General features: G+C 45.4%; 1 long non-coding RNA gene across 1 annotated transcript; it reads left to right on the forward strand.

The window, feature by feature from the left end:
• The first annotated feature begins 561 nt into the window (after positions 1 to 561).
• Positions 562 to 7,620, forward strand: LOC148002236 (uncharacterized). Its single transcript, XR_015634292.1, has 2 exons — positions 562 to 723; positions 5,648 to 7,620. It is a non-coding gene; the product is annotated as an uncharacterized LOC148002236 (long non-coding RNA).
• The last annotated feature ends 2,760 nt before the right edge of the window (positions 7,621 to 10,380 follow it).

The following is a 10,380-nucleotide window of genomic DNA, read 5'->3' on the forward strand; positions in this document are numbered from 1 at the left end:
AAGAAAGGGAAGGGGATGATTAGAGATGGGATTTCTAGCGGGAGGGATGGAGGTATATGGAAGCATAATCTATGTGATAGAAAAACAGCATTGACAGAAATATCAGGGGGAGCCCTGTGGATACAAGTGTGGTTCTTAGTGCACAGGAGCAACCAAAGTGCCCAAGAGGAGACGGCTCTCCTCTGTTGCAAAAAGACTGCTCTTGTTACAGTACCAAATGAAGCTGCAAGTTATTATCTAAACCATCAGCAACAGATAGCATTATGGAAAATACAATATCAACTTCAGTAAGCAATATTTCAGATAATCTCCATTCCATTTTTGTGGGGAGTGGTTGTGGTGGCAGTCCCAAGATGGCACCCGGGACTGCTGCCACGTCTTATGACTGGCTCCTGACTTCCTCATACACACAAAAGTAAGCCACACCCATTGTGCGAACTGCGCAGGTGCACCGTGACACAAGATCAGGCCATTTGGCGTGGACCTATTAACTGAGACTACTTAGACTGGACTGATGGGGCGTGGTTACGGGTTTTTCAGTAGGGAGTGTGCTTGGGGGTAGGAGATTGCTGCTTGCATGCAGAAAGAAAGGTTCCTGAATAAATTGCTTCGAGAAGAACTTCATGGTGTCACTCCTTTCTGTGGGACAGAGACGGAGATGACAAGTGGTGGCCTGGATGGGGAAGTTTGTTCAGAACTCATCGCAGTCAGGGTGGCTAGACGGTAAGTTCCCAGGTAAGTGGGACGAGCTAAGCTCTCGGGTTCAGACTATAAGGTTCCCAGTTTTGGGACAAGTTGCACCAAGCGCAATGGGGAACTCGACCTCCGCTCAGACAGTTCCCCAGGCCCTCAAGGATTTGTTGAAAGCGAAAGGAATCGGGCTAAAGAAAGACACAGTGGAGAATTTTTTAAAAGCAGTGGACCAAGGTGCTCCATGGTTTCCTGTAACAGGACAGACACCTGACTATGCCCAATTGGGAAAAATTAGGGAAAGACTTGAGGTTTGCCAAGGAGCAGGGGGTTTTATCAAAAAGAGTAATGCCAGTATGGAAATTAGTGAAAAATTGCATAGGAGATGAGGAAAGATGTGGTGCAGAGCTAAAAAAGGGCAATGAGGCAATAAGTCAGGTTAGACAGGAAAGCTCCCAAAAATCGGAGACCAAGGGAACTTCTAGACAGGGAGATATGTCCCAAGACGATCTGGAGAGCATTGCAGACAGCTTAGAGAAAGTGAAACTGAAGGTAGAGCCATCAGCTCTGGGGCTGCCTCATCCACTGCCGTACGATCCGGGCAGGGCAGAGGGTTGTTGTCTACACCCAGAAACCTGGAGGGAACTTCGAGCCCAATGCTTCCCTGTATTTCAGGATGCGCAGGGCAATCGCACACATGAGCCGCTAGATTGGAAGATTGTCCAAAGACTGGCCGAAGGAGTTCGCGCATACGGTGTTACCGCTGCTTATGTAGTGGTGCAGTTAGAATCCTTACATCTCTTTTGTATGACTCCTAGCGATTGGCAGAATCTGGCTTGTGCCTGTCTGACATCAGGCCAGTATTTGGACTGGAAGGCATACTTTATTGAGTTTGCTGCCGAGCAGGCTGTGGTCAACGCTCGTAACGGGCAGCAAGTTTGGGATCAGGACATGTTGCTAGGACAAGGGAGATTTGGGGCAGCTCAGGTCAATTATCCTCTTCAACACCACAGGGACCAGGGCATGGAAATCCCTTCCTAATAGAGAAGAGGTGATCGGAAACTTGACTAAGATCATCCAAGGACCCACCGAGCCCTTTGCAGATTACATTGCTTGTATGGTGGAGGCGGGAGGCCGGGTCTTTGGGGATCCTGATACCGCCATGCCACTGTTGAAACAGCTTATCTTTGAGCAGTGTACTAAAGAGTGCAGACAAGCTGTTACTCCGTATAAGGGAAAAGGCTTAGAGGTGTGGATATAGCTCTGCAGGGACTTGGGGGGAGGGGCTTTGTCTAATTCAGGGTTGGCTGCTGCCGTCATGCAGATGTCCCAAGGACGGAATGGCCAAAAGAATAATAACTGCTTTAAATATGGGCAGTCTGGCCATATGAGGCGCCAATGCCCACAGCTAAAAGGAACAGGGGATCAAGGGCCTAAGATGTCTGGACTATGCCCCAGATGCAGAAAAGGTAATCACTGGGCCAATGAGTGCCAGTCGGTTAAGGACATTCACGGGCAGCCACTTAATACCGGTGCCCGGCCAAAAAAACTTGAGAGGAGCCCCCAACCACAGGACCTGCAAATATATGGGGTGGTGTCGGAAGGATGGCCCAACCTGAATCCTCCGATGCACTGGGGCCGCCCCTGAGAGCAACAAAAGGAAGTGCAGAACTTAACCTCAGTTCCACCACCAGACTCATATTAACCCCCCGAATGGGAACTCAATTAGTGGATACAGATTCTAAGGGCCCTTTACCTGCTGATACAGTGGGATTGATTTTAAGAAGAAGCTCTGCTACCATGCAAGGGTTAATAGTTCATCCCGGGGTGATTGATCCGGATTTTGCCGGGCAGGTTAAAATAATGGTGTCTTCCCCTAGAGGCATCGTTGCAATATCTCCTGGGGATAGGATAGCTCAACTGCTCCTTTTAACTAGGTATCACTCTAAATTTCCTGCTAAAGATTTGGAATGAGGAAGTAAGGGCTTTGGCTCAACTGGGGTCTCTAACATCCTTTGTTCCTTGGACCTTGACACCTGGCCACTGTTAAAACTGTCTATGGAAGGGAAATCCATATCCGGCCTCCTAAATACTGGTGCTGATCGTAGTATCATCAGCATCAAGGATTGGCCCACTGCGTGGCCAAGACAACAGTCAGAGCAAACACTGAGAGGACTAGGATATGCTCAAATGCCGGAAATGAGCTCTCGTATCCTACATTGGACGGATGATGAGGGACATTCTGGTGAGTTTCAACCATATGTATTGGCCGTTCCAGTGTCCTTCTGGGGTCGTGACCTGATGAAAGAAATGGGCTTTATTTTAACTAATGAAGGGCGCTACAACACGCAGGCCCGGGATATGATGATGGGAATGGGCTATGTCCCTGGAAGGGGGCTAGGCCGCTCTTTACAGGGCAAAGCCTCCCCTGTGATGGTCCGCAAAAAGACTGATCGTGGTGGGCTGGGTTTTTCATAGGGGCCACTGAGGGAGCTTTACCCATTACATGGAAAACTGAGGATCTGGTGTGGGTTACTCAGTGGCCACTTCCCTCAGAAAAGTTGAATGCTGCCCAGGAATTGGTACAAGAACAGCTAGAATTGGGCCATATGCACCCTTCTACTTCCCCCTGGAATACTCCTATATTTGTTATAAAGAAAAAATCAGGGAGATGGAGACTTTTACATGACTTGAGAGAAATAAATAGACAAATGGTTTTGATGGGCTTGCTTCAGAGAGGGCTGCCATTGCTGTGTGGTTTGCCCAAAAATTGTCCTATAATAGTTTTAGATATTAAAGATTGTTTTTTCTCAATTCCTTTGCATCAGAATGATATGGTTAGGTTTGCCTTCACTGTTCCTTCTCAAAATAATGAAGAGCCTGATAAAAGGTTTGAGTGGACGGTTCTGCCACAGGGTATGGCAAATAGTCCTACTATGAGTCAACTATATGTTGATACAGCTTTAAAAGAGGTTAGACAGAGGTTTCCTAAGGTGAAATGTTATCATTACATGGATGACATCCTTATTGCAGCTCCCAGAGAGGAGTTGCTTGATGAGGCATATAGCTGCGTGGCTGCACAGTTAAGGGAAAGGAACTTGGTTGTGGCCCCAGAAAAGGTTCAAAAGGACCTGGTAGTAAATTATTTAGGGACAAAAATAACTACAAACTCGGTGTCCCCTCAAAAGATCCACATTCGTACTGATAAATTATGTACATTAAATGATTTTCAAAAATTATTGGGAGACATTCAGTGGGTCCGCCCTTCTTCGTCTTTAACCAATAAACAACTACAGCCACTATATGACCTCTTACCATGCGATACCAATTTGAATTCTCCCAGATGCCTTAACGATGCTGCCAGAGCAGCTTTGAGTTTGGTGGAGCAGGGCATTCAAGTTGCTGCTTTGAAGCACAGAGATGAGTCACAGCCTATTGCATTGTGTATCCTGCCAACAAAACAGCCAACGGGGGTCTTATGGCAAGGGGCTCCCTTGCTCTGGATACATCCAAAGATATCCCCACCCAAAACACTTGTTCATTATCCCACCTCAGTGGCTCAGTTAGCCTTGCTTGGCATTCAGCAATGTATACAGTACTTTGGCATCCTGCCAAAGGATTCGATAGTTCCCTATAATGTAAAGTAGCTGGAAGTGTTGTCAGCCTCAATAGATGATTGGGCTATTGTGAGGTGCAGTTTTCAAGGTAACATTGATAATCACTTTCCCAAGGATCCAATATTGCAATTGATTACAGCTCATCCTGTGATTTTTCCTCATATTACTTCTAAACATCCCTTAACGGATGCTCTGCTTATCTTTACAGATGGTTCCAAGATGGGTTGTGGAGTACATGTAGTTGCAGGAGCAGCACCACTTACTATATACAATTCCCCCCTGCATCACCCCAAGTTATTGAGTTACAAATTGTGATTAAGGTGTTTGAATTATTTCTAGGCCCTTTTAATTTGATCTCTGATAGCCAATATGTTGTTAATATGTTACAATGTTTGGAGGTGGTGGGCAAAGTTAATTTAAAATCTACCATTGGAAAATTGGTTCTAGCATTACAAGACTTAATTTTGCATAGGTCTTCACCTTTTTTTGCACAACATATCCGTGCTCATACCGGGTTGCCTGGACCCCTGGCTGAGGGGAATGATATTGTAGATAAAGCCTCTAGGGCATGTGTGACCTTTTTCATTACTTCACCTGTTGCATTGGCTCGAGATTTTCATTCATGTTTTCATGTTAACTCCAAGACCTTGTCCTCCCGATTTAAAATTTCTCATGCAGAAGCGAAAGATATTGTAAAAATGTGCCAAAAATGTGCCCCATCATTGCCTCAGATTGGGGTTGGGGTCAATCCATGTGGGTTGTGCCCTCTACACCTATGACAAATGGATGTTACCCACTTTCCAGAACTTGGAAAGTTAAAGTATCTTCATGTTTCCATCGATACAGCTTCTGGAGTTGTTTTTGCCTCTCTATATGCAGGAGAGAAGGCACGTCATGTGATTGCACATTGCTTTGAAGCTTGGGGTGCCTGGGGGCAGCCTAAAGAATTGAAAACTGATAATGGGCCGGCCTATACTTCTGCTTCTTTTGTGTCCTTTTGTAAAATGATGGGTGTTCGATTGACTCGTGGATTGCCCTACAACCCTCAGGGGCAGGGCATTATTGAACGAGCCCACCGCACCCTAAAGGAACACTTAATTAAACAAAAGGGGGGAATTGCATCTGCTGGCTCCACCCCTAGGGAAAGATTAGCCATTGCTCTCTTTACCTTGAATTTTTTAAATGAAGATAAGCAGGGTCAGGTTGCAGCCGAGCATCACGTCAACCCTGATGCTTCTTCAAAAGGCATGTTGATGTGGAAGGACGTCCTAACTGGTACTTGGCAGGACCCTGACCCAGTGTTGGTTTGGGCGAGAGGGTCTGTTTGTGTGTTTCCCCAGGATCATCGGCAGCCACTGTGGGTCCCGGAGAGGCTGACCAGAGTGGTCCAAGATGAACGGAAGGAGGATAGTATGGATGTTCCTGTTGTTGCCGATGCTTCCTGGGGTGATGGCTGAAGACCTACGCTGAGGACTTTTATCTGTATTTCCTAAACCCCTGCCATTGACGCATTCAGCACAAGTGTTTCCCCGGTTTTTCTCTCTAATGCTTCGTTACAGTTACCCCTCTTTGCCATGCGATGGAGAAATAGCGCCTCTCAATGATATTGCAGCTTCAGCTGAAGGGATTGCTATGCTTTCAGATGATTCAAAATATTTCTCAGAATAGTGATTGCATTCAAATGTATAATCAACCAGCTGCATGGTTTGACATGCCTATCAATAGTTCTACTAAAGCTAATGCCACATGTATTTGAGGGGTGTGGCCTGCCAGTATTTCCAAAGGCAATGATACCATACCTTCCCAACCTAGATGGGCTCCCTTTTGCAAGGGTACCCATGAGTCACTTCCACCATGGACTGGGTGTCAGGCTAGAAAGGCAGCACGGGCTGTAACGAAGTATTTTACCTTTTCTCCTTATATTAGCACAGTCCATAATGGCTCATTTTCAGGATATAATTGGACCTATCAGAATCCTGCTCAGGCAGTAGCTAGTAATCCTTTCAATGTGTGGTTGTTGTGTGGAGTGAATGGTAGTTGCACAGATATCTCTCCTCTGAGCATGTTAGTGGGAGGGGGTTGGGGTAATGTAAGCTTTCATTGGAATGGATCTATAGGGTTTGAAACCTCTGTTTCTCAATTTGCTTATGGGCTTAATGTTTCCTTTAAGGCTACGCCTGTCTGCATGTGGCCTCCTTATGTGTTTATTGTCTATAATGGGAGTTATGATGATAATGTTGTTAATTGTAGTAGTGGTAGTTGTTTCTATAGTATGTGTTGGAATGTATCTGCATATTCTTTAGCTGTTGTGACTAGGATGCCTCATTTTGTACCCGGGCCTGTTCAGGCTCCTTCTGCTATGACTTTGTTTAGGCAGAAAAGGGATTTTGGCATCACCGCAGCCATTGTTTCTGCTATAGCAATCTCTGCCGCTGCAGCCACAGCTGCGGCCGTATCCCTTACCTCGGTAGTACAGACTGCTGCCGCTGTGAATAGTTTATCCGCAGGTGTTGCAGAAGCTTTGGATTTATCCCACAACTTATCTCAGTATATTACAGGAAATTGGTCTTAACATTTTGATGGACTAGTTCGGGAGCTTAGACAATCCATCGTCCATATCAACTCCACCCATGTGGATGTGTCTTTAGCTGGAGGACTGGCCAATTGGATCACCACAGTTGCCTCTCAGCTGAAAGAATGGGCAGGACTCGCTGGACTCGCCCTGTGCCTGATTCTTACGAGCGTCCTGGCCTTTTGGTGCATTTGCCATATGCGGTTTCATCAACGCAGAACTCAAACCTTAATGATTGCAGCAGTGGAGAAGGGCAGTCTCCTCAAGTGTGGCTTGGCGTGCTAGAGAAGTAGTCAAGGATGGATAAGACTCCCTGGGTGTGTCACCAACCTAAGACAGGGATCAAACCTAAGCTGTTTGTCTCCCAATGACGGGTAAGGGGCATTGCTGCAGGAGGCAACCTAAGACAGGCATTCTCTCTGCCAAATATAAAGAATGGGGAGATGTGGGGAGCGGGTGTGGCGGCAATCCCAAGATGGCGCCCGGGACTGCTGCCAAGTCTTATGACTAACACCTGACTTCCTCATACACCCAAAAGTAAGCCACTCCCATCGTGAGAGCTGCACAGGCGCACCGTGACACAATATCAGGCCATTTGGCGTGGACCTATGAACTGAGACTAGGTAGACTGGACTGATGGGGCGTGGTTATGGGTTTTTCAGTAGGGAGTGTGCTTGGGGGAGAGAGATTGCTGCTTGCATGCAGAAAGAAACATTCCTGAATAAACTGCTTTGAGAAGAACGTCCTGGTGTCACTCCTTTCTGTGGGATGGAGACGGAGACAACACATTATCATACTATCAGGGCTTCCTGAAATGCACTACAATATACTTATATCTGTATTATTGCTCTTGTACTGCTTCTTTATATTACTCCAACCAAATTATCTCACATCCATGTGGCTAAATATTTGCATACCATCTTTCATCCAGCAATCGTGTCCTAAAGGATAAAATAAGTCCTTAGCATGGCAAGATAACATGATGCTGTCTCCTGGTAGACGGCTTCCTTTTATACTCCAAGACAAAAGCCTTTTGTGTTCAGCATTGATAACCTGAGAATTAAGAGGCAGTCCAGTCTGTGACCCCAAAAGCATCATTTGGTGCACAGTAGTATAGTGACCTGTTTCTCCAAAGTTTCTGCCTGATGTCTTAATGTTTTGATGTCTCCCTAAGTTTTCCATTTACTCTTCCTCATGGGTATGGGTACTGCCTTCCTTTTTTAAAATCAGCCCACTCAGTGTTTAAAAGTGTTGTCTCACAGTAGTGTGATCCTGTGGATAACAAGGGATTTTGGTAACATGACTAATATCCGCAAACTGCAAAATCTTCGTTAAAGCACTTACTATGAGCAGGGCCATCATCAGATTTTAGTGGTAATGGGGGAAGAGCTCTTACAGAACCAAGCAGGGCAAACATGGCACCCAGTTGTTTTGCCTCTTACCCTTTTCCCCCTTGCTAAAAGCCATTAGATTTCATCCCTAAAGATAGCAACCAGGGTCTATTCTCTTATTTGGTCACTTTCTGCCCTTGGGGCTGATTACCAAGATCCAGCAATCTAAATATGGACCTCCAACAATCAATTCCCCCTTTGGCTGTCCTAATTGACATGCCCAATCAAAACAAACCAGATCACCCTCACACAGCTTCCCCCTTTTTCTTTACAGTCCACCTTTGCCTATGGGCCACAACTGTCTCCTCTCCAACCAGAGGCAGTTCTTTATCCTGGGGATAAATAACCCTGACCCCTATCCTTTGTTCCCTTCCTCTTTTCCCTTGTCCTCTCTGTCCTGTCTTTGTCTCTTATTCCCTGTTCTTTGTCCCTCCAGGGTGAATAAATCTCTTTTGTGGGAGAATGTGGTCTTGGTGCATCCTGTGCTGATACAGGTCCTTTCAATGGGAATCCTAGAAAGAAAATGCATAAAGAGCTCTTGACCAAGCCAAATTCCAGGCATGACACAGTAGTGTTTTCCTGGAGCCTGCCTGGAATTGTGCCCTGCAGTCTTCTAGTTAGGGAGAGGCAGTGTGCTTGCCTGCAGTGTGCTCTAGCACAGACCTCTACATACCTGCAGCAGGGGAGGCCCCGGACAGGCTGTAGTTTCAGATGTTGAGCTGATTTGAGAACCATTGACTCCTAATGATAAAGTAGATTTTCCAAATAGTGTGTAAGATAAAGCCTGTCACAGAGGACAGGATCTCGTGAGCCTCTTCTAACTCCCTTGCCAGAGTCTGATCATTTGTCAGACCAAAGGCAAGCACTAAACTAGAGAAACAACAAAGTCCACTTAGTTAACATAGGTCATTAAGTGTTAAAGATTTAAACCTAAGGCTGTAAGATCTGGATTTTTAAATTCACAGCATTTGAATTTTGAACTCAAGAAGATTCTCCTGCTAGGTACCAGGATACTCAGAAGTACCTGAGCAGTAATCACAGAAAAGACAGAAGGAGAAAGCAATGGAGGGGCTCTGGAGAAATGTCTCAGAGGTTAAGAGTTCCAGAGGTTGCTCTTCCTGAGGTCTGGAGTTCAATTCCCAGCAACCACATGGTGGGTCACAACCATCTGTAATGAGATCTAATGCCCTCTTCTGGCATGCAGGTATACATGTAGGTAGAATACTGTATACATAAGAAATAAATGAAACTTTACAGAAAAAGGAAGCAGTGGAGGTCCATGTAAACGTAACTGTATATATCCTACTGATGCTGTAAATGAAATACAAACGTGGCAGACATTACAGCAGAACATTTCCACAGAAAGACTTACCAGGAGCTCTAGTTTTTCCTACATTTTGTAGGCATCCTGATGCATTACCTTTTCAGGTCATATCCAAAGTCCTGTTAGGTGAAAACTTCAAAGGAATCGAACTCCTATTGGCTACAGTTTTCTTTTAACCCCCTTTGGTCTCCAAGTGGACTTGAGAAACATGTAATTGTGTTTGCATTTCTTTACCCCTGTTTAGATATTCCAGGAAAAAACTTTTCTGATTCTGATTTCCTGGTAATTTCCTCTATAAATCTATAAGGCCGCTTCACATATTTATTTTTAAATATTTGCTCTGTACAAATATTTACCATGTATCTATTTACAAAAAAAATACAAAAGTGCACCTTTTAAAAGTTGAAGTCCAGTCGTCATCAAATCAAAGTAATATGGGTGGTTTGGGTCCTCCGTGCCTCAAAAGTCAGAAATGAGAATGTCTCCCACACTGTTGGATGTAAAGGACAGGGAGCAGCTCCTTCTGTTCCTAAAGCTGCGAGCACACCATTGGATGGACCCATAATTTGAGCAGGCATCAGCAGGGAAAGCTTCTGTGTGTACTCTCAGTAACACACAACTCCCTGTAACAGCCAGCACGGCTGCTCCTGGCTTTATTGTTAGGCACGGCCCCTCTTGGCTTTCCTGTTGGCACACCCTTCCTGCTTTTGTTCTACAGACAGAGGTGGCAGCAGTTTTGTCTCACGGTCCTGTGTCAATACAGCTGGATTTGTGGGTTTTTAATTT

Source organism: Rattus norvegicus, chromosome 12, assembly GCF_021556685.1.
Source record: "Rattus norvegicus strain SHRSP/BbbUtx chromosome 12, alternate assembly SHRSP_T2T, whole genome shotgun sequence".
In the NCBI taxonomy this organism is placed as follows: Eukaryota; Metazoa; Chordata; class Mammalia; order Rodentia; family Muridae; genus Rattus; species Rattus norvegicus.